Genomic DNA, 22,467 nt, shown 5'->3' on the forward strand with positions numbered 1-22,467 from the left:
GACGGACATAAGGTATCAAAAATCCTCTGTGTCCACCAGGCGGAAAGGCAGCATTTCTGCAGCCAACAGCTTGCAGATGGTGAAATTCAACCTCTTAGCTTTCTCATGGCTAGGAGGAAATGGTCTTTTACTTTTCCACATCTGAGGGACCGAGGGCTGGCTGTTGTGCTTAGACGGGGTTGAGTAGGGTGTCCCCGGCAAACTGCCGGTCTGTGAGGAAGATGCAGGCGGACATGTTAGGTTGCCTTGATCCAAAGGTGGTGCTATCGATGTTGGAGAGCGCTCAACACCAGCAGGTGTTTCCACTTCCAAATGAACTGACGACCTGCCAATCAAACTGGCTGTTGCGGGTAAAGAGGTGGCAGGTCTGCATCCAAAAACATGTGTGACTGCTGTCCCCCCAGTCACAGAGGATGAAGAGGCCGCGGATGCACAAGATGGGGCAGACGGTGGTTGGCCCGGCCCGCTAGGCCGCATTGTAGCACAGTGAGCTTTCCACTGCAACTTATGCTTCATATCCATGTGACGGTACATGCATGAAGTACTCAAACTATGTATTTTTTGGCCTCTACTTAGCTTTTGGTGACAAATATTACAGATAACACGAGTTGGGTCATCTTTATCGATCTGAAAAAATGCCCAGGCTATGCAAGGCTTAGAACCCATGTGACCTGAAGAGCCACCACGACTTGTGGTCAGAGGCAGAGTTGTGGTTGAGGATGCAGTTGTTGACGTGCTTCCAGTACTCCGTCTGTCCAGGAAGGCGCAACCTAACCTCATCGTCAATAGCATCTGTGACGCCCCGCTGTGCTTGGTATCACAGATCCTAGAAGAGTGCATTGATGGAATCCTCCACAAGAGGCCCCCATAAACATTCACACATCTCAACCTTCCACCTCAGACCAGCAGAGGGAGCCCGTTAGGGATATAAATAGGGAAGGTGGAGCTAGGCAGTTCAGTTCCTCTGAAGAGTTCCTGCAGTAGAGAAGCCTAAGAGAGGTCAGTCTGCAGTGGAGCTCAGTCTAGTCTAGAGAACTCAGTTAATAGTTCAGCAGTGGAGCACGAGGCTCCTGCTAGCTAGATTCAGGGAGCCCAGTAAGAGCTTAAGGTGTGCCGGTGCCATAAGATCGGTGAAGCGTGGCAAGCTGCCGTTAGTGTGTATAGCCTAGTGAGGGCCCGAGTAGGCCGAAGGCGAGTGGCGAGTTAGTACATAAGGGGCAGAGGAGCTTAACCAGCTCACCCCGAAGCATTTACCGGACACCGGATCCGAGCTTACCGGGATCTCTATGACCCAGTAAGGCATAACCGGAATCCCTGGAGAACTACAAGTCCCAGGATCGCTAAGGTGCTGATACGTAACAGAGCCAGGAGACGCTTAGGCCCCGCATACTGGGAGCGTGAACTCCAAGACAAGGCCCTACCACAAGGTCAGCCAGCGCAGGACAGAGACAAAGTTAGACCTAGATCCAGGCAGGTCAGAAACTTATTAAGCAGAGGCAAGAAACAGGAGGCCCTACACCCGCTCATTGGGGAGGATCCTGATATGCACCCTTCACTCTATAGTGCTCCGGGATGTGCCTGAATTTCCACCAGTAAAAGGTACTGAAGTGACTACCGTGTCCGTTCCTGTTCTTGCTCTGACCCAGCTGGGTCTCGCCTGTCCTGCATTCCCCCTGCATACGCTTTTCTGAGGCCTAGCTCCACCTGTGGGGAGCTATACCATCGAGCTGCCTTATCACCGGCCTCAGTGGACTGCGGCAGTGCTGGTGCTTCTCACCAGAAACCACAGGTGGCGTCACAAACTCTTATAAAATTAACAATTATCCACCCTTTTAAAGAGTGACCCCAGGGTACGGGCCTGGGAGCCGACCACCGCGACATCCCCAAGGCCAGGCAAAGGCCCGGGTACCGAGTCATCCCCATCCCCTGGGCTTGTCACATCCTCCTCCACCTCCTCTGCTGACCTTATCGACTGGCTGACTGTGGGTTGACAGTAAGTGGGATCTCCAACCTCGTCATCATCACCCTGTGTGTTCTCACACCCGTCGTCCTCAGAGCCAACCTCTTCCTGCCCTGACCGAAAAGTCAAGTTGTCGCTCCAATCAGGTATTTGAGTCTCATCATCGTCTTCATCATTGTTTCCACCAACAGGAGTTACAGTTTTGGAATGAGGGTCTACATTATGGTCAGAACCTTTTGCGTCTGGTCCTGGATCCGACTCATAAAGATTCTGGGCATCAGTGCAGATCATTTCCTCGTCTGGATTCACAGAAGCGCTGGAGTCGACCTCTGATTCCCAGGCTATAGTATGAGTAAACAGCTCTGCAGACTCAACCATCTGTTCTACCTCATACTCAGACGGGCAGCTGGAGACATGGGAGATGTGAGGAAGCAAGTGCGATTGGGGTGACACCTCTGAGGACTGGAGTATTTGTGATGTTGAAGTTGAGGTGGAGGAGAGCCCACTTGAAGGAGCACTTGATATCCGTTGAAGCACCTGCTGTTTTTGTGCCTCATCTGGAATTTGTAGCGATTGGCGTGGCCGTAAGAAAGGGATCTTATCACATTGTCCGCTAAAAGAAGTAGACATTTTAGTTTGGCTGGAAGATGGTCTTTCTTCTGCAGATGTTACTCCCCCCCCACCGTGGGGGGGCTTGACCCACCAGCGGACAGGCACCAGTATTGGGAGAGGGGGGCTGGCCGTCAGGGTTCACCGCGGCTCTGGCACAAACCCGGCGACACGGAGGTGGCACGGGCAGGAGCGGACTGAACGTGTCGGCTTCTCACTTTTTGGATTTTAGAAGGGCATGACATGCCTATATCTGTGTCTCCCCCTCCTTTTACTCCTCCACCTCTTTTCTTTTCGCATGACTATATGTACTTGTCACTTTTCCATGTGTTAGTTGTGTCTTCTGAGCAGTTTGTCAGGTTTTGGACACCTTTGAAGGTGTTTTCTATGTGTTTCTATGTGTTTTTGTTCGCCTGCCATTGGTTTTAACGGTGTTCGAAGGTGTTCGACGAACCGAACCGAACTCGAACACTACGGGGGTGGCTCAACACTACCTAGAATATAAGACATATTTTCAGTTGTTTCACACTTTTTTGTTAAGTATATAATTCCACATGTGGTAATTCATAGTTTTGATGCCTTCAGTGTGAATGTACAATTTTCATAGTAATGAAAATACAGAAAAATCTTTAAATGAGAAGGTGTGTCCAAACTTTTGGTCTGTACTGTATGTGTATATCTATATACAGGATCTGGGTATATATGTGTATATCTATATACAGGATCTGGGTATATATGTGTATATCTATATACGGGATCTGGGTATATATGTGTATATCTATATACAGGATCTGGGTATATATGTGTATATCTATATACAGGATCTGGGTATATATGTGTATATCTATATACAGGATCTGGGTATATATGTGTATATCTATATACAGGATCTGGGTATATATGTGTATATCTATATACAGGATCTGGGTATATATGTGTATATCTATATACAGGATCTGGGTATATATGTGTATATCTATATACAGGATCTGGGTATATATGTGTATATCTATATACGGGATCTGGGTATATATGTGTATATCTATATATGGGATCTGGGTATATATGTGTATATCTATATATGGGATCTAGGTATATATGTGTATATCTATATACGGGATCTGGGTATATATGTGTATATCTATATACGGGATCAGGGTATATATGTGTATATCTATATACAGGATCTGGGTATATATGTGTATATCTATATACGGGATCTGGGTATATATGTGTATATCTATATACAGGATCTGGGTATATATGTGTATATCTATATACGGGATCTGGGTATATATGTGTATATCTATATATGGGATCTGGGTATATATGTGTATATCTATATATGGGATCTAGGTATATATGTGTATATCTATATACGGGATCTGGGTATATATGTGTATATCTATATACGGGATCTGGGTATATATGTGTATATCTATATACGGGATCAGGGTATATATGTGTATATCTATATACGGGATCTGGGTATATATGTGTATATCTATATACGGGATCTGGGTATATATGTGTATATCTATATACGGGATCTGGGTATATATGTGTATATCTATATACGGGATCTGGGTATATATGTGTATATCTATATACGGGATCTGGGTATATATGTGTATATCTATATATGGGATCTGGGTATATATGTGTATATCTATATACGGGATCAGGGTATATATGTGTATATCTATATACGGGATCTGGGTATATATGTGTATATCTATATACGGGATCAGAGTATATATGTGTATATCTATATACGGGATCTGGGTATATATGTGTATATCTATATACGGGATCTGGGTATATATGTGTATATCTATATACGGGATCTGGGTATATATGTGTATATCTATATACGGGATCAGGGTATATATGTGTATATCTATATACGGGATCTGGGTAGATATGTGTATATCTATATACAGGATCTGGGTATATATGTGTATATCTATATACGGGATCTGGGTATATATGTGTATATCTATATACGGGATCTGGGTATATATGTGTATATCTATATACGGGATCTGGGTATATATGTGTATATCTATATACGGGATCTGGGTATATATGTGTATATCTATATACGGGATCTGGGTATATATGTGTATATCTATATACGGGATCAGGGTATATATGTGTATATCTATATACAGGATCTGGGTATATATGTGTATATCTATATACAGGATCTGGGTATATATGTGTATATCTATATACGGGATCTGGGTATATATGTGTATATCTATATACGGGATCTGGGTATATATGTGTATATCTATATACGGGATCTGGGTATATATGTGTATATCTATATACGGGATCTGGGTATATATGTGTATATCTATATACGGGATCTGGGTATATATGTGTATATCTATATACGGGATCTGGGTATATATGTGTATATCTATATACGGGATCTGGGTATATATGTGTATATCTATATACAGGATCTGGGTATATATGTGTATATCTATATACAGGATCTGGGTATATATGTGTATATCTATATACAGGATCTGGGTATATATGTGTATATCTATATACAGGATCTGGGTATATATGTGTATATCTATATACAGGATCTGGGTATATATGCGTATATCTATATACGGGATCGAGGTATATATGTGTATATCTATATACAGGATCTGGGTATATATGTGTATATCTATATACGGGATCTGGGTATATATGTGTATATCTATATACGGGATCTGGGTATATATGTGTATATCTATATACAGGATCTGGGTATATATGTGTATATCTATATACAGGATCTGGGTATATATGTGTATATCTATATACAGGATCTGGGTATATATGTGTTTATCTATATACAGGATCTGGGTATATATGTGTATATCTATATACAGGATCTGGGTATATATGCGTATATCTATATACGGGATCGAGGTATATATGTGTATATCTATATACAGGATCTGGGTATATATGTGTATATCTTTATACAGGATCTGGGTATATATGTGTATATCTATATACAGGATCTGGGGATATATGTGTATATCTATATACAGGATCTGGGGATATATGTGTATATCTATATACGGGATCAGGGTACAGTTATATGAAAAAGTTTGGGCACCCCTATTAATCTTAAGCTTAATGTTTTATATAAATTGGTGTTTTTGCAACAGCTATTTCAGTTTGATATATGTAATAACTGTTGGACACAGTAATGTTTCTGCCTTGAAATGAGGTTTATTGTACTAACAGAAAATGTGCAATCTGCATTCAAACAAAATTTGACAGGTGCATAAGTATGGGCACCTCACCAGAAAAGTGACATTAATATTTAGTAGATCCTCCTTTTGCAAAAATAACAGCCTCTAGTCGCTTCCTGTAGCTTTTAATGATTTCCTGGATCCTGGATGAAGGTATTTTTGACCATTCCTCTTTACAAAACAATTCCAGTTCAGTTAAGTTTGATGGTTGCCGAGCATGGACAGCCCTCTTCAAATGATCCCACAGATGTTCAATGATATCCAGGTCTGGGGACTGGGACGGCCATTCCAGAACATTGTAATTGTTCTTCTGCATGAATGCCTGAGTAGATTTGGAGCGGTGTTTTGGATCATTGTCTTGCTGAAAGATCCATTCCCTGCATAACTTCAACTTTGTCACTGATTCTTGAACATTATTGTCAAGAATCTGCTGATACTGAGTGGAATCCATGCGTCCCTCAACTTTAACAAGATTCCCGGTGCCGGCATTGGCCACATAGCCCTAAAGCATGATGGAACCTCCACCAAATTTTACTGTGGGTAGCAAGTGTTTTTCTTGGAATGCTGTGTTTTTTTGCCGCCATGCATAACGCCTTTTTGTATGACCAAACAACTCAATCTTGGTTTCATCAGTCCACAGGACCTTCTTCCAAAAAGAAATTGGCTTCTCCAAATGTGCTTTTGCATACCTCAGCCGACTCTGTTTGTGGCGTGCTTGCAGAAACGACTTATTTCGCATCACTCTCTCATACAGCTTCTCCTTGTGCAAAGTGCGTTGTATAGTTGACAGATGCACAGTGACACCATCTGCAGCAAGTTGATGCTGCAGCTCTCTGGAGGTGGTCTGAGGATTGTCCTTGACTGATCTCACCATTCTTCTTCTCTGCCTTTCTGATGTTTTTCTTGGCCTGACACTTCTGGCCTTAACAAGAACTGTCCCTGTGTTCTTCCATTTCCTTACTATGTTCCTCACAGTGGAAACTGACAGGTTAAATCTCTGAGACAGCTTTTTGTATCCTTCCCCTGAACAACTATGTTGAATAATCTTTGTTTTCAGATCATTTGACAGTTGTTTTGAGGAGCCCATGATGCCACTCTTCAGAGGAGATTCAAACAGGAGAACAACTTGCAAGTGGCCACTTTAAGTAGCTTTTCTCATGATTGCATACACCTGGCTATGAAGTTCAAAGCTCAATGAGGTTACAAAACCCAAAAAAGTGCTTTAGTAAGTCAGTAAAAAGTAGGTAGGAGTACTTAAAACAAGAAAATGATAAGGGTGCCCATACTTATGCACCTGTCAAATTTTGTTTGAATGCAGATTGCACATTTTCTGTTAGTACAATAAAACTCATTTCAAGGCAGAAACATTACTGTGTGCAACAGTTATTACATATATCAAACTGAAATAGCTGTTGCAAAAACACCAATTTTTAAAAAACATTAAGCTTAAGATTAATAGGGGTGCCAAAACTTTTTCATATAACTGTATATATGTGTATATCTATATACAGGATCAGGGTATATATGTGTATATCTATATACGGGATCAGGGTATATATGTGTATATCTATATACGGGATCAGGGTATATATGTGTATATCTATATACGGGATCGAGGTATATATGTGTATATCTATATACGGGATCGAGGTATATATGTGTATATCTATATACAGGATCTGGGTATATATGTGTATATCTATATACGGGATCAGGGTATATATGTGTATATCTATATTCGGGATCAGAGTATATATGTGTATATCTATATACGGGATCAGGGTATATATGTGTATATCTATATATGGGATCTGGGTGTATATGTGTATATCTATATTTGGGATCTGGGTATATATGTGTATATCTATATTCGGGATCAGGGTATATATGTGTATATCTATATACGGGATCTGGGTATATATGTGTATATCTATATACGGGATCAGGGTATATATGTGTATATCTATATATGGGATCTGGGTATATATGTGTATATCTATATACAGGATCTGGGTATATATGTGTATATCTGTATACGGGATCTGGGTATATATGTGTATATCTATATTCGGGATCAGGGTATATATGTGTATATCTAAATTGGGGCTCAGGGTATATATGTGTATATCTATATACGGGATGTGGGTATATATGTGTATATCTATATTCGGGATCAGGGTATATATGTGTATATCTATGTACAGGATCAGGGTATATATGTGTATATATCTATATATGGGATCTGGGTATATATGTGTATATCTATATACAGGATCTGGGTATATATGTGTATATCTATATACGGGATCAGGGTATATATGTGTATATCTATGTACAGGATCAGGGTATATATGTGTATATCTATATACAGGATCTGGGTATATATGTGTATATCTATATACAGGATCTGGGTATATATGTGTATTTCTATATACAGGATCTGGGTATATATGTGTATATCTATATACGGGATCTGGGTATATATGTGTATATCTACAGTACAGACCAAAAGTTTGGACACACCTTCTCATTTAAAGATTTTTCTGTATTTTCATGACTATGAAAATTGTACATTCACACTGAAGGCATCAAAACTATGAATTACCACATGTGGAATTATATACTTAACAAAAAAGTGTGAAACATCTGAAAATATGTCTTATATTCTAGGGTCTTCACAGTAGCCACCTTTTGCTTTGATGACTGCTTTGCACACTCTTGGCATTCTCTTGATGAGCTTCAAGAGGTAGTCACCGGAAATGGTCTTCCAACAATCTTGAAGGAGTTCCCAGAGATGCTTAGCACTTGTTGGCCCTTTTGCCTTCACTCTGCGGTCTAGCTCACCCCAAACCATCTCGATTGGGTTCAGGTCTGGTGACTGTGGAGGCCAGGTCATCTGGCGTAGACCCCCATCACTCTCCTTCTTGGTCAAATAGCCCTTACACAGCCTGGAGGTGTTTGGGGTCATTGTCCTGTTGAAAAATAAATAATGGTCCAACTAAACGCAAACTGGATAGAATAGCATGCCACTGCAAGATGCTGTGGTAGCCATGCTGGTTCAGTATGCCTTCAATTTTGAATAAATCCCCAACAGTGTCACCAGCAAAGCCCCCCCCACACCATCACACCTCCTCCTCCATGCTTCACGGTGGGAACCAGGCATGTAGAGTCCATCCGTTCACCTTTTCTGCGTCGCACAAAGACACGGTGGTTGGAACCAAAGATCTCAAATTTGGACTCATCAGACCAAAGCACAGATTTCCACTGGTCTAATGTCCATTCCTTGTGTTCTTTAGCCCAAACAAGTCTCTTCTGCTTGTTGCCTGTCCTTAGCAGTGGTTTCCTAGCAGCTATTTTACCATGATGGCCTGCTGCACAAAGTCTCCTTCTTAACAGTTGTTGTAGAGATGTGTCTGCTGCTAGAACTCTGTGTGGCATTGACCTGGTCTCTAATCTGAGCTGCTGTTAACCTGCGATTTCTGAGGCTGGTGACTCGGATAAACTTATCCTCAGAAGCAGAGGTGACTCTTGGTCTTCCTTTCCTGGGGCGGTCTTTATGTGACCCAGTTTCTTTGTAGCGCTTGATAGTTTTTGCAACTGCACTTGGGGACACTTTCAAAGTTGTCCCAATTTTTCGGACTGACTGACCTTCATTTAATAAAGTAATGACGACCACTCATTTTTTTTTACTTAGCTGCTTTTTTCTTGCCATAAAACAAATTCTAACAGTCTATTCAGTAGGACTATCAGCTGTGTATCCACCAGACTTCTGAACAACACAACTGATGGTCCCAACCCCATTTATAAGGCAAGAAATCCCACTTATTAAACCTGACAGGGCACACCTGTGACGTGAAAACCATTTCCGGTGACTACCTCTTGAAGCTCATCAAGAGAATGCCAAGAGTGTGCAAAGCAGTCATCAAAGCAAAAGGTGGCTACTGTGAAGAACCTAGAATATAAGACATATTTTCAGTTGTTTCACACTTTTTTGTTAAGTATATAATTCCACATGTGGTAATTCATAGTTTTGATGCCTTCAGTGTGAATGTACAATTTTCATAGTCAAGAAAATACCAAAAAATCTTTAAATGAGAAGGTGTGTCCAAACTTTTGGTCTGTACTGTATATATGGGATCTGGGTATATATGTGTATATCTATATACGGGATCTGGGTATATATGTGTATATCTATATACGGGATCTGGGTATATATGTGTATATCTATGTACAGGATCAGGGTATATATGTGTATATCTATATACGGGATCTGGGTATATATGTGTATATCTATATACAGGATCTGGGTATATATGTGTATATCTATATACAGGATCTGGGTATATATGTGTATATCTATATACAGGATCTGGGTATATATGTGTATATCTATATACAGGATCTGGGTATATATGTGTATATCTATATACAGGATCTGGGTATATATGTGTATATCTATATACGGGATCTGGGTATATATGTGTTTATCTATATACGGGATCTGGGTATATATGTGTATATCTATATACAGGATCTGGATATATATGTGTATATCTATATACGGGATCTGGGTATATATGTGTATATCTATATACGGGATCAGGGTATATATGTGTATATCTAAATTGGGGCTCAGGGTATATATGTGTATATCTATATACGGGATGTGGGTATATATGTGTATATCTATATTCGGGATCAGGGTATATATGTGTATATCTATGTACAGGATCAGGGTATATATGTGTATATATCTATATATGGGATCTGGGTATATATGTGTATATCTATATACAGGATCTGGGTATATATGTGTATATCTATATACGGGATCAGGGTATATATGTGTATATCTATGTACAGGATCAGGGTATATATGTGTATATCTATATACAGGATCTGGGTATATATGTGTATATCTATATACAGGATCTGGGTATATATGTGTATTTCTATATACAGGATCTGGGTATATATGTGTATATCTATATACGGGATCTGGGTATATATGTGTATATCTACAGTACAGACCAAAAGTTTGGACACACCTTCTCATTTAAAGATTTTTCTGTATTTTCATGACTATGAAAATTGTACATTCACACTGAAGGCATCAAAACTATGAATTACCACATGTGGAATTATATACTTAACAAAAAAGTGTGAAACATCTGAAAATATGTCTTATATTCTAGGGTCTTCACAGTAGCCACCTTTTGCTTTGATGACTGCTTTGCACACTCTTGGCATTCTCTTGATGAGCTTCAAGAGGTAGTCACCGGAAATGGTCTTCCAACAATCTTGAAGGAGTTCCCAGAGATGCTTAGCACTTGTTGGCCCTTTTGCCTTCACTCTGCGGTCTAGCTCACCCCAAACCATCTCGATTGGGTTCAGGTCTGGTGACTGTGGAGGCCAGGTCATCTGGCGTAGACCCCCATCACTCTCCTTCTTGGTCAAATAGCCCTTACACAGCCTGAAGGTGTTTGGGGTCATTGTCCTGTTGAAAAATAAATAATGGTCCAACTAAACGCAAACTGGATAGAATAGCATGCCACTGCAAGATGCTGTGGTAGCCATGCTGGTTCAGTATGCCTTCAATTTTGAATAAATCCCCAACAGTGTCACCAGCAAAGCCCCCCCCACACCATCACACCTCCTCCTCCATGCTTCACGGTGGGAACCAGGCATGTAGAGTCCATCCGTTCACCTTTTCTGCGTCGCACAAAGACACGGTGGTTGGAACCAAAGATCTCAAATTTGGACTCATCAGACCAAAGCACAGATTTCCACTGGTCTAATGTCCATTCCTTGTGTTCTTTAGCCCAAACAAGTCTCTTCTGCTTGTTGCCTGTCCTTAGCAGTGGTTTCCTAGCAGCTATTTTACCATGAAGGCCTGCTGCACAAAGTCTCCTCTTAACAGTTGTTGTAGAGATGTGTCTGCTGCTAGAACTCTGTGTGGCATTGACCTGGTCTCTAATCTGAGCTGCTGTTAACCTGCGATTTCTGAGGCTGGTGACTCGGATAAACTTATCCTCAGAAGCAGAGGTGACTCTTGGTCTTCCTTTCCTGGGGCGGTCTTTATGTGACCCAGTTTCTTTGTAGCGCTTGATAGTTTTTGCAACTGCACTTGGGGACACTTTCAAAGTTGTCCCAATTTTTCGGACTGACTGACCTTCATTTAATAAAGTAATGACGACCACTCATTTTTTTTTACTTAGCTGCTTTTTTCTTGCCATAAAACAAATTCTAACAGTCTATTCAGTAGGACTATCAGCTGTGTATCCACCAGACTTCTGAACAACACAACTGATGGTCCCAACCCCATTTATAAGGCAAGAAATCCCACTTATTAAACCTGACAGGGCACACCTGTGACGTGAAAACCATTTCCGGTGACTACCTCTTGAAGCTCATCAAGAGAATGCCAAGAGTGTGCAAAGCAGTCATCAAAGCAAAAGGTGGCTACTGTGAAGAACCTAGAATATAAGACATATTTTCAGTTGTTTCACACTTTTTTGTTAAGTATATAATTCCACATGTGGTAATTCATAGTTTTGATGCCTTCAGTGTGAATGTACAATTTTCATAGTCAAGAAAATACCAAAAAATCTTTAAATGAGAAGGTGTGTCCAAACTTTTGGTCTGTACTGTATATATGGGATCTGGGTATATATGTGTATATCTATATACGGGATCTGGGTATATATGTGTATATCTATATACGGGATCTGGGTATATATGTGTATATCTATGTACAGGATCAGGGTATATATGTGTATATCTATATACGGGATCTGGGTATATATGTGTATATCTATATACAGGATCTGGGTATATATGTGTATATCTATATACAGGATCTGGGTATATATGTGTATATCTATATACAGGATCTGGGTATATATGTGTATATCTATATACAGGATCTGGGTATATATGTGTATATCTATATACAGGATCTGGGTATATATGTGTATATCTATATACGGGATCTGGGTATATATGTGTTTATCTATATACGGGATCTGGGTATATATGTGTATATCTATATACAGGATCTGGATATATATGTGTATATCTATATACGGGATCTGGGTATATATGTGTATATCTATATACGGGATCTGGGTATATATGTGTATATCTATATACGGGATCTGGGTATATATGTGTATATCTATATACAGGATCTGGGTATATATGTGTATATCTATATACAAGATCTGGGTATATATGTGTATATCTATATACGGGATCTGGGTATATATGTGTATATCTATATACAGGATCTGGGTATATATGTGTATATCTATATACGGGATCTGGGTATGTATGTGTTTATCTATATACGGGATCTGGGTATATATGTGTATATCTATATACGGGATCTGGGTATATATGTGTTTATCTATATACGGGATCTGGGTATATATGTGTTTATCTATATACGGGATCTGGGTATATATGTGTATATCTATATACAGGATCTGGGTATATATGTTTATATCTATATACAGGATCTGGGTATATATGTGTATATCTATATACGGGATCTGGGTATATATGTGTTTATCTATATACGGGATCTGGGTATGTATGTGTATATCTATATACAGGATCTGGGTATATATGTGTATATCTATATACGGGATCTGGGTATATATGTGTATATCTATATACGGGATCTGGGTATATATGTGTATATCTATATACAGGATCTGGGTATATATGTGTATATCTATATACGGGATCTGGGTATATATGTGTTTATCTATATATGGGATCTGGGTATATATGTGTATATCTATGTACAGGATCAGGGTATATATGTGTATATCTATATACGGGATCTGGGTATATATGTGTTTATCTATATACGGGATCTGGGTATATATGTGTATATCTATATACGGGATCTGGGTATATATGTGTATATCTATATACGGGATCTGGGTATATATGTGTTTATCTATATATGGGATCTGGGTATATATGTGTATATCTATGTACAGGATCAGGGTATATATGTGTATATCTATATACAGGATCTGGGTATATATGTGTTTATCTATATACGGGATCTGGGTATATATGTGTATATCTATATACAGGATCAGGGTATATATGTGTATATATCTATATATGGGGTGCATGCTGCACATTGTCTGCTGATGTGCTCTGACATTACCGCTGCCCCCGTGTCACCTCCTCCTCTTACGGTCAGATGGGGGCGCTATATCCGCTGCTCCTGTGGATTCGGTGGCTTCTGGTCTCGTTCCGAGTCGTTTTCTTGTACAGAAGTTTCTTTCTTCCGGTTTTACAGCTCAGAGGAAGTGGAGTTTTGGCAGGAGTTACAGTAACTTATTTAACTCTTTCACGTCCTCCCTCGGTGTGAGCAGCAGATTACTAAGCAGAGATCGGAAGCTGCTGTCACCGGCTGTCAGTGACATCCGCGGCAGCCATGTCCGGGCCTCCTGCTCTTGTTACACAGCGGGTCGGTTCCCCTTGGGGCGATATATCTTGTAATATATGGTAGTGACTGTCTACTATGTAGGTCAGCCCAGAATGACAGCGCTGTTTCCTTGATTGTTAGATGTATGGAGAATCTGCCCAGCTCAGCCCGACAGGCACTGTTGGTGGTCCTCCGATGGACCTGGAGAAGGGGCTTACAGAATTCCAGGTGGAATATTTCTGTTGGGCTGGAATCCCACCATGACCAGTCTGGGTATGTGTGAGGACACCAGACTGGAAGATTTTTAGCCAGACCCTCATGGGCAGCTTCAGATGTTAGAGTTTCCTTTTGATGGCCTAGAAGGCTTTGCAGGACTTGTCTTTCAGGATCTCTATGGCTTGTTTGAAGCTCCCTCACTGATGGATTTTCAGGCCCAGGTTGGTGTATTTGTCCGTTCTTGTAACTGGGCAATTGTTTAGCGCAACTGAACGATGAAAGCCTGATCTTGTCTTATTCCTCTTGAACACCATGATGTTGGTTTTCTTTGGTTTGATCAGTAGCTCCCATGTGGATATGAATTTCTCCAGGATTTGCAGGTTGTCTTGGAGGCCTTTCTTGGTTGGTGACAGCAGCAGTTGGTCATATGCATGTGACGCGCCCCCTGGACCGTGGGGTACTCGGTGCCGGGCCGGTAGATGCTGGGGAATGTCACAGTGGCGGTGACCCGGTCCGTGACCCAGGGCGGTCAATAAAAGGGGTTATGGATAGGGGATTTATAGTGTTTTTATCCTGTTCGTGACGCCAAGTATGACGCCACCTGTGGTATGCAGCTATATGGAGCCGCCGCTGCGGAGCAGTCCTCTGGAGCTGATGTTACTGCAGCAGGGATGGTGTGGATCTCCACAGGTAGAGCTCAGCTCCAGGGCAGTGTGATGGTATAGGTTGATATAGGTGATGCTGGGCGTTGTAGTGCAGGGGTTGATGGCGCAGATATTAATCACAGAGACAGTGGGGTGCAGTCTTCCAAGTTTACTCACAGTTATTAAGTTCCTCAGGTTACAGGTTCCGGACTACAACTTCCCACGTCGCGCTGCGTTCACCAGGCAGGGGTTCAGCAATCCCTCAGGTAGTTCAAGAGTGCCTGACAGGACCCCGTTCTATGTTCCTTCCTCGGTCGTCTTCCTGCGCTGGCTCTCACCCTCCTGCCCTGCGCCTCGCAATCAGTGTCCCAATCCGGTAGCCTCGGGTCTTGTCGGGCGACCTGCAGTCCCCTGGACCCTATGTGGCCACCTTCTCAGCGATATAATTGCGGATGTAGCCACTGCACCTTACAAGTACAGCAGCCTCCGGTTCTAGCTGAGCCTTGTAGTTCTCCACTAGTTTAGGGGTCGGTCTCCTCTACGGCTCGATCCCTCCACCGCCTGGCAGATTCGGGCGTACGGGTGGCCACCAGCACTGCCCGTACCCCTGGGATCCCTTCTGTTCCTGGAGCCTTTCTCCTGCTCCCTCTCCTCTCTCAGTCCTGGGCCTCTCACTAGGCCCGCCTCCCGAGCAGAGCTCCTGCAGAGCCTCTGCTCCCCTCACTTTCCTCCTCTGACTGGCTTCTCTGACTGGCTTGTCTTTCTAAGATGGCTCCCCTCTTTATACAGCTACTGAAGTGCTCCCCTGATCTACGTCCTCCACCCACACCCACTACATGGTTCCCCCTCACTTGGTTCCCTCCCTCTCCAGCCAGGGACCAGGGACTGTGCTCTCCCGTAGGAGCAATCTCGTCCTTCCCTCTGAAGTGGAGTGTAATGGATGCACGTGTTAGGGTCCTGGGCAGTACCCCATCCTTACCTGAGAGTGAGATACCACACCTCTGGGTGAGATGCAGTACCTCTGTGGCGACTGAACCCGCAGGGGCGCCACACATGCAGCAGAAATTTCACCAGATGCCGGGGATGATTCCAGAGCAGTGGCCACTTATTGATGTCATGGAGGGTGAGACTTGATGCCGAGAGGATTCCAGAGCAATGGCCAGCTCATTTGTGTAAATGATGGAGAGTGTTGGACTTAGGCTGAAGTCTGACTCTGCGGCTTTGCTGGACATCAGCCATTCTTCTCTCCTTCACCCTCAAGCTGCAGCTGTTCTCAGTGTAGGAGCTTTTGATGACATCATATGTCTTTCCTCCTATTCCACTCTCCAGCAGTTTCAGGAACAGGCCCGGGTGCCACACTTGAGTTGAGGACCTTCTCAAGCTCCACAAAATAGGCATATATCTTCCCACGCTTTGTGTTGTGCATGAGGCTCGGAATAAGGCTGTCCAGGGTGTACATGTGGTCGGTGGTGCGGTGGTTCGGCATGGACCTTGCTTGGCTTTTGCTGAGGACGTTGTGTTTGGTGAGGAAGCTGAGGTTCCTCTTGTACAGGATCATGGTGAACAGTTTTTCAAGGTTGCGGCTGACACATATGCCTCTGTAGTTGGACGGGTCGTAACTGTCCCCACTCTTGTGGATGAGTGAGATGAGGCCTTTGTTCCAAGTATGAACAAAGTAGCCAGCGCTCAGCACAATGTTAAACTGTTTAGTCATTGCAGCTTGTATCTCGGGGGGCCTGTATCTCGGGGGGCCTGTATCTCTGGGGGCCTATATCTCTGGTGGGCTGTATCTCCGGGGGCCTGTATCTCTGGGGATCTGTATCTCTGGGGATCTGTATCTCCGGTGGGCTGTATCTCTGGGGGCCTGCATCTCTGGGGGCCTGCATCTCTGGGGGCCTGCATCTCTGGGGGCCTGTATCTCTGGGGGCCTGTATCTCTGGGGGCCTGTATCTCTGGGGCCTGTATCTCTGGGACCTGTATCTCTGGGGTTTTGTATCTCTGGGGATCTGTATCTCTGGTGGGCTGTATCTCTGGGGTCTGCATATGTGGGGGTCTGTTTCTCTTGGGGTCTGTATCTCTGGGGGTCTGTATCTCTGGTGGGCAGTATTTCTGGGAGTCTCTATCTCTGGGAGTCTGTATCTCTGGGGACCTGTATCTCTGGGGGTCTGTATTTCTAAGAGCCTGCATCTCTGGGGGTCTGTATCTCTGGTGGACTGTATCTCTGTGGTTCTGTATCTCTGGTGGGCTGTATATCTGGGGGTCTGTATCTTTGGGGGGTCTGTATCTTTGGGGGGTCTGTATCTTTGGTGGGCTATATCTCTGGGGGGGCTGTATCTCTGGGAGTCTGTATCTCTGGGAGTCTGTATCTCTGGGGACCTGTATCTCTGGGGGCCTGTATCTCTGGGGGCCTGCATCTCTGGGGGCCTGCATCTCTGGGGGCCTGTATCTCTGGGGGCCTGTATCTCTGGTGAGCTATATCTCTGGGGGTCTGTATCTCTGGGAGCCTGTATCTCTGGGGGTCTGTATCTCTGGGGGTCTGTATCTCTGGGAGCCTGTATCTCTGGGGGCCTGTATCTCTGGGGGCCTGCATCTCTGGGGGCCTGCATCTCTGGGGGCCTGCATCTCTGGGGGCCTGTATCTCTGGGGGCCTGTATCTCTGGGGGTATCTATCTCTGGGGGCCTGTATCTCTGGGGGCCTGTATCTCTGGGGGCCTGTATCTCTGGGGGCCTGCATCTCTGGGGCCTGTATCTCTGGGGTTTTGTATCTCTGGGGTTTTGTATCTCTGGGGTTTTGTATCTCTGGAGATCTGTATCTCTGGTGGGCTGCATCTCTGGGGGTCTGCATATGTGGGGGTCTGTTTCTCTTGGGGTCTGTATCTCTGGGGGTCTGTATCTCTGGGGGGCTGTATCTCTGGGGGGCTGTATTTTTGAGGGCCTGTTTCTCTGGGGGTCTGCATCTCTGGGGGTCTGTATTTCTAGGAGCCTGCATCTCTGGGGGTCTGTATCTCTGGTGGACTGTGTCTCTGTGGTTCTGTGTCTCTGTGGTTCTGTGTCTCTGGGGGTCTGTATCTCTGGGGGTCTGTATCTTTGGGGGGTCTGTATCTTTGGGGGGGTCTGTATCTTTGGGGGGGGTCTGTATCTTTGGTGGGCTATATCTCTGGGGGGCTGTATCTCTGGGGACCTGTATCTCTGGGGGCCTGTATCTCTGGGGACCTGTATCTCTGGGGGCCTGTATCTCTGGTGAGCTATATCTCTGGGGGTCTGTATCTCTGGGGGCCTGTATCTCTGGGGGCCTGTATCTCTGGTGGGCTGTATCTCTGGTGGGCTGTATAACCGGTGGGCTGTATCTCTGGGGGTCTGTATCTCTGGTGGGCTGTATATCTGGTGGGCTGTATCTCTGGGGGTCTGTTTATCTTGTGGGCTGTATCTCTGGGGGTCTGTTTCTCTGGGGGTCTGTATCTCTGGTGATCTGTATCTCTGGTGATCTGTATCTCTGGGGGTCTGTTTCTCTGATGGGCTGTATCTCTGGGGGGCTGTATCTCTGGTGGGCTGTATTTTTGAGGGCCTGTTTCTCTGGTGGGCTGTATCTCTGGTGGGGTGTATCTCTGGGAGACTGTATCTCTGGTGAGCTGTATAACCGGTGGGCTGTATCTCTGGGGGTCTGTATCTCTGGTGGGCTGTATATCTGGTGGGCTGTATATCTCTGTGGGTCTCTTTATCTGGTGGGCTGTATCTCTGGGGGTCTGTATCTCTGGGGGTCTGTATCTCTGGGGGCCTGTATCTCTGGGGGGCTGTATCTCTGGGGGTCTGCATATGTGGGGGTCTGTTTCTCTTGGGGTCTGTATCTCTGGAGGTCTGTATCTCTGGTGGGCAGTATTTCTGGGAGTCTCTATCTCTGGGAGTCTGTATCTCTGGGGACCTGTATCTCTGGGGGTCTGTATTTCTAGGAGCCTGCATCTCTGGGGGTCTGTATCTCTGGTGGACTGTATCTCTGTGGTTCTGTATCTCTGGTGGCCTGTATATCTGGGGGTCTGTATCTTTGGGGGGTCTGTATCTTTGGGGGGTCTGTATCTTTGGTGGGCTATATCTCTGGGGGGGCTGTATCTCTGGGAGTCTGTATCTCTGGGGGCCTGCATCTCTGGGGGCCTGCATCTCTGGGGGCCTGTATCTCTGGGGGCCTGTATCTCTGGTGAGCTATATCTCTGGGGGTCTGTATCTCTGGGAGCCTGTATCTCTGGGGGTCTGTATCTCTGGGGGTCTGTATCTCTGGGAGCCTGTATCTCTGGGGGCCTGTATCTCTGGGGGCCTGCATCTCTGGGGGCCTGCATCTCTGGGGGCCTGCATCTCTGGGGGCCTGTATCTCTGGGGGCCTGTATCTCTGGGGGTATCTATCTCTGGGGGCCTGTATCTCTGGGGGCCTGTATCTCTGGGGGCCTGTATCTCTGGGGGCCTGCATCTCTGGGGCCTGTATCTCTGGGGTTTTGTATCTCTGCGGTTTTGTATCTTTGGAGATCTGTATCTCTGGTGGGCTGTATCTCTGGGGGTCTGCATATGTGGGGGTCTGTTTCTCTTGGGGTCTGTATCTCTGGGGGTCTGTATCTCTGGGGGTCTGCATCTCTGGTGGTCTGTATTTCTAGGAGCCTGCATCTCTGGGGGTCTGTATCTCTGGTGGACTGTGTCTCTGTGGTTCTGTGTCTCTGTGGTTCTGTGTCTCTGGGGGTCTGTATCTCTGGGGGTCTGTATCTTTGGGGGGTCTGTATCTTTGGGGGGTCTGTATCTTTGGGGGGGGTCTGTATCTTTGGGGGGGTCTGTATCTTTGGTGGGCTATATCTCTGGGGGGCTGTATCTCTGGGGACCTGTATCTCTGGGGGCCTGTATCTCTGGGGACCTGTATCTCTGGGGGCCTGTATCTCTGGTGAGCTATATCTCTGGGGGTCTGTATCTCTGGGGGCCTGTATCTCTGGGGGCCTGTATCTCTGGTGGGCTGTATCTCTGGTGGGCTGTATAACCGGTGGGCTGTATCTCTGGGGGTCTGTATCTCTGGTGGGCTGTATATCTGGTGGGCTGTATCTCTGGGGGTCTGTCAATCTGGTGGGCTGTATCTCTGGGGGTCTGTTTCTCTGGGGGTCTGTATCTCTGGTGATCTGTATCTCTGGTGATCTGTATCTCTGGTGATCTGTATCTCTGGGGGTCTGTTTCTCTGATGGGCTGTATCTCTGGGGGGCTGTATCTCTGGTGGGCTGTATTTTTGAGGGCCTGTTTCTCTGGTGGGCTGTATCTCTGGTGGGCTGTATCTCTGGGAGACTGTATCTCTGGTGGGCTGTATAACCGGTGGGCTGTATCTCTGGGGGTCTGTATCTCTGGTGGGCTGTATATCTGGTGGGCTGTATATCTCTGTGGGTCTCTTTATCTGGTGGGCTGTATCTCTGGGGGTCTGTATCTCTGGGGGTCTGTATCTCTGGGGGCCTGTATCTCTGGGGGCCTGTATCTCTGGGGGGCTGTATCTCTGGGGGGCTGTATCTCTGGGGGTCTGTTTCTCTTGGGGTCTGTATCTCTGGGGGTCTGTATCTCTGGTGGGCAGTATTTCTGGGAGTCTCTATCTCTGGGAGTCTGTATCTCTGGGGACCTGTATCTCTGGGGGTCTGTATTTCTAGGAGCCTGCATCTCTGGGGGTCTGTATCTCTGGTGGACTGTATCTCTGTGGTTCTGTGTCTCTGGGGGTCTGTATCTCTGGGGGTCTGTATCTCTGGTGGGCTGTATATCTGGGGGTCTGTATCTTTGGGGGGTCTGTATCTTTGGTGGGCTATATCTCTGGGGGGGCTGTATCTCTGGGGGCCTGTATCTCTGGGGGCCTGTATCTCTGGGGACCTGTATCTCTGGGGGCCTGCATCTCTGGGGGCCTGCATCTCTGGGGGCCTGTATCTCTGGGGGTCTGTATCTCTGGGGGTCTCTATCTCTGGGGGCCTGTATCTCTGGGGGCCTGTATCTCTGGGGGCCTGTATCTCTGGGGTTTTGTATCTCTGGAGATCTGTATCTCTGGTGGGCTGTATCTCTGGGGGTCTGCATATGTGGGGGTCTGTTTCTCTTGGGGTCTGTATCTCTGGGGGTCTGTATCTCTGTTGGGCAGTATTTCTGGGAGTCTCTATCTCTGGGGGTCTGCATCTCTGGGGGTCTGTATTTCTAGGAGCCTGCATCTCTGGGGGTCTGTATCTCTGGTGGACTGTATCTCTGTGGTTCTGTGTCTCTGTGGTTCTGTGTCTCTGTGGTTCTGTGTCTCTGGGGGTCTGTATCTTTGGGGGGTCTGTATCTTTGGGGGGTCTGTATCTTTGGGGGGGGTCTGTATCTTTGGTGGGCTATATCTCTGGGGGGCTGTATCTCTGGGGGCCTGTATCTCTGGGGGCCTGTATCTCTGGGGACCTGTATCTCTGGGGGCCTTTATCTCTGGTGAGCTATATCTCTGGGGGTCTGTATCTCTGGGAGCCTGTATCTCTGGGGGCCTGTATCTCTGGGGGCCTGTATCTCTGGTGGGCTGTATAACCGGTGGGCTGTATCTCTGGGGGGCTGTATATCTGGTGGGCTGTATCTCTGGTGGGCTGTATCTCTGGGGGTCTGTTTCTCTGGGGGTCTGTTTCTCTGGGGGTCTGTATCTCTGGGGGTCTGTATCTCTGGGGGACTGTATCTCTGGTGATCTGTATCTCTGGTGATCTGTATCTCTGGGGGGCTGTATCTCTGGGGGGCTGTATCTCTGGGGGGCTGTATCTCTGGGGGTCTGTTTCTCTGATGGGCTGTATCTCTGGGGGGCTGTATCTCTGGGGGTATCTATCTCTGGGGGCCTGTATCTCTGGGGGCCTGTATCTCTGGGGGCCTGTATCTCTGGGGTTTTGTATCTCTGGGGTTTTGTATCTCTGGAGATCTGTATCTCTGGTGGGCTGTATCTCTGGGGGTCTGCATATGTGGGGGTCTGTATCTCTTGGGGTCTGTATCTCTGGGGGTCTGTATCTCTGTTGGGCAGTATTTCTGGGAGTCTCTATCTCTGGGGGTCTGCATCTCTGGGGGTCTGTATTTCTAGGAGCCTGCATCTCTGGGGGTCTGTATCTCTGGTGGACTGTATCTCTGTGGTTCTGTGTCTCTGTGGTTCTGTGTCTCTGTGGGTCTGTATCTCTGGGGGTCTGTATCTTTGGGGGGTCTGTATCTTTGGGGGGGGGTCTGTATCTTTGGTGGGCTATATCTCTGGGGGGCTGTATCTCTGGGGGCCTGTATCTCTGGGGGCCTGTATCTCTGGGGACCTGTATCTCTGGGGGCCTGTATCTCTGG

The 22,467-nt window shown here is 45.4% G+C and overlaps 1 protein-coding gene across 4 annotated transcripts in view; it reads right to left on the bottom strand.

The window, feature by feature from the left end:
- The window catches only part of LOC141189311 (ecto-ADP-ribosyltransferase 5-like), a 68,944-nt gene extending 52,109 nt beyond the window's left edge, over positions 1-16,835 (bottom strand). The window contains exon 1 of one of the 4 annotated variants that reach the window (XM_073661135.1): positions 14,047-16,835. The gene's annotated coding sequence lies outside the window, so the exon portion shown is untranslated. Of the gene's footprint in view, positions 1-14,029 lie in introns of all 4 variants that reach the window. The other 3 variants (XM_073661137.1, XM_073661133.1, XM_073661134.1) reach the window with 3 other exon arrangements.
- Between the last annotated feature and the right edge of the window lie 5,632 nt (positions 16,836-22,467).

Source organism: Phyllobates terribilis, unplaced genomic scaffold (genome assembly GCF_046119375.1).
Source record: "Phyllobates terribilis strain yellow unplaced genomic scaffold, ASM4611937v1 Scaffold_2__4_contigs__length_985480577, whole genome shotgun sequence".
NCBI classification, from domain to species: Eukaryota; Metazoa; Chordata; class Amphibia; order Anura; family Dendrobatidae; genus Phyllobates; species Phyllobates terribilis.